Below are 3,077 nucleotides of genomic sequence, written 5' to 3'. Positions count from 1 at the left end.
TCATTATAAAGCACTCTTTACTACTGGTATCGTTTAAAAATAACATAGTAATCATACCACCACTCTTAAAAAAGAACTGCAGTAGCAACCGTATATTAAAGCATTATAAGAATTTATCTATTATTTAAACAAAATGTTGTAACGTATACTTAATACAATAAGGAAAATAAAAGTTATACAAATTAAGTTAAAAAATAGTATTCGCCCAACGTGGGGCTCGAACCCACGACCCTGAGATTAAGAGTCTCATGCTCTACCGACTGAGCTAGCCGGGCAGTTACAACTGTGTATAAAATATATGTACATAACAGTATATATTTAAATTAGTTTAGTAATATTTTTAATTTAGAATATATGAATCATTGGTTGCCATGGAATGGCATTAAAATAGAGCTATGAAGCGCAGGTACTAGTTTTGTTTGTAAGTGTATCGATATGGTAGGTTACCTTCTTAATTTCTTCTTAAATCTTCTAGCACCTATAAATTTTACGTAGGTGCATTGGTTAGATTCTTCTTTCAATTAGGGATTAAAATTAAATTAAAAATTATGTCATTTATAAGGAAAGATTTTAATAAATTATGCCTAATTCAAAATTGAATCCAAGTCATTTGCAACTCGAGAAAAGTGTGAAGACTTAAAGACATAAAGATAACTAATATTTTTTTTGTAGGATTTAAAAATGACGTATCTCTATAGGATTAGCCATGTGTTCCGGTCTTTTAATGCCACGCAATTACTTAATGTATATTATATAAAACCGGTATATACAATGTATGCTAGTATATAAAATATATAAAAACTCTTTTATTCTTATAAACATATTCGTTTATTTTATACATTTTTATACACACTTTTTTTTGTCAATGTCACTTGCGACGGAGAAGACACGATAGAGATTGATCAGTACCTTCGAGATTGCTTTATCTTATTCGGTATATAAGCTATGGCCAAAGGGTAAGGATAATAAGGGGCTTAGTATTGGGTACGTCTCTATTTACAATTTTCAACTTTACAAAATAGTGGTTAACATATTCAACAGGGGTAGTTTTACGCTTAACTTTGCAACCGCGAAGCTCTTTAACTTTAACGTGAGGCCGTCTAACCGCGAAGCCTTGCTGGCCGTACGCTGTCGGTACATGGGTGTACTCTCGCCCTGAATATTTGATTATCTAACTAATTGATCCTATGTGTGTATGTAATGTAAATGAACAATATACGTTGCTTATTATTGCAATTCTAAACAGAATATACTTCATTACACGTATAAAATAAAGTTACTCACTGCTGTCTGTGCCTATGTATGCTTAGACCTTTAAAATTACGCACGGGATTTTGATGAGGTTTTTTCAAGAGATAGATTGATTCGAAAGGAAGGTAATAATATAGTAAAGAAACAAGAAAAAATTTAACCCATGCGAAGCTGGGGCTATGCAGTATGCTATGCTGGTAGTAGCTAGCTAGTTTGATTCTACCCGTGACCACGAACGCTGTAAAATGCTCGAAACGTCGGGATGTTAAAAATAATTAATATACGCGATTAAAATCCGTTATAACTAGTTTTACTTCAATGTGTAATAATCGCGAAAATTTAAGACAACATTAGTATTTGATTGTTAGTATTTATGTTTACACCGACTTATCAAAAAATGTATTGCATCTTATCATACGTGCAATTGTGTCGTATTGATTTCTTACACACGCTTAGGAAAATGGAAATATTAGTAGCACCTAGAAACGACATTGCTAGTATCCGTTTACAAAACTAAAAACGCTATACATATGAAGGTACAAGACTACGATTACACTTGTAGACGTTTGTCACTAGCATTATTTGAACAAAACGATGACATCAAAGCCTCCGGCAACTTAGCGTTCTGATGTCCCAGTCGTGTCTAAGAACAGCCTTGTTGACAAGTGCATATTGCTCTGCAGCCGTACCAAAGGAGGGAATAAAGTAGCATCAGGTTTCAAAGCTTCGGGGAAGAGTAAACACGTTGTATATACATTCTTTATGTTCTTCGTATACAGGGAAATAATTTAGGTAGCTCATTAATAAATGTACTACAAAAAATCATAGTGTTAATTGAGATAAGTTGCAAATAAAATGTCCTTTATCAAATTATCCAAATATTATAGAATTAGTTTTCTTTTATATAATCAAAGAATATTAAGTAACATTTGAATTATTGTTATCAAAATAATAAAATTACAAATCACATATACTTTTGCCTTAGATTTATAATTTAAAAAATACGGCAAAAACACTATTGACGACTGTAAACAAATCAATTAGTCACATACAATAATGATTTATCCTAAAAGGTCGTAAATACAGCTCAATCCTCAGTCAGTCAGTATAATATAACTGCATGTAAGTTGCATATGTTTATTTCGTAGCAGAACGAGCGACGCTTTCAAATTACTAAGATGCTGCGCTGGTTCCCAGATCGCTCTCCCGTACAGTTGGAATGACAATATCTCGGAAATCATATGCGAGAACGAAAAAATAATTGACCCTTTAAAATAAATATCAATGATGTTTGTTTGTATAAATTAAGCTCATTCACTCACAATTTAGAAATCCGAAGATTTTTTATTTGTCCTAAATAATTTGCAAAAATAAATTTATATTTTATTTTTCTACACCAATTCTTCTTTACAGCTACTTATTTTTTTTACAAAAATATTTGCTGTGCCCCATTTTGACCATATAGTCAAATTCTATTAGTTAAAATAGCCTCAACATACCTATATCGTACATACGCAGATTACCTAGTTCGTTGAATTTTACGATTTCTGTTAAGTCAATATGAAAGGCATACAAACAAAATTTCTATCTTCTAGATAGTTTCTTCAAATCTTAATGATAATCTTCAGTATTTGTCAATGTATATCTAGAATATTGTATAAGAAAGAGTTTAGTTTTATTTTCCACGTAAGTAAATAACAATTATCATGTATCTTAGCGACTATGGGTCAGCGAGTTAAAATGATCTTCGTTAAATATTTGTCATTGCCTTAAGTTAAATCATTAAATCATCACAGCCTCGTGATCAGTGTAAGTTGATACAAGAA

General features: G+C 31.5%; 1 non-coding gene across 1 annotated transcript; it reads right to left on the bottom strand.

Annotated features, from left to right (window-relative positions):
- Nucleotides 1-202: 202 nt before the first annotated feature.
- On the bottom strand, nt 203-275 carry Trnak-cuu. Its single transcript has one exon. It is a non-coding gene; the product is annotated as a tRNA-Lys (tRNA).
- Between the last annotated feature and the right edge of the window lie 2,802 nt (nt 276-3,077).

Source organism: Vanessa cardui, chromosome 1, assembly GCF_905220365.1.
Source record: "Vanessa cardui chromosome 1, ilVanCard2.1, whole genome shotgun sequence".
Lineage (NCBI taxonomy): Eukaryota > Metazoa > Arthropoda > Insecta > Lepidoptera > Nymphalidae > Vanessa > Vanessa cardui.
The sequence above is the reverse complement of the archived record's forward strand: the minus strand, read 5'-3'. Positions and strand labels throughout refer to the sequence as shown.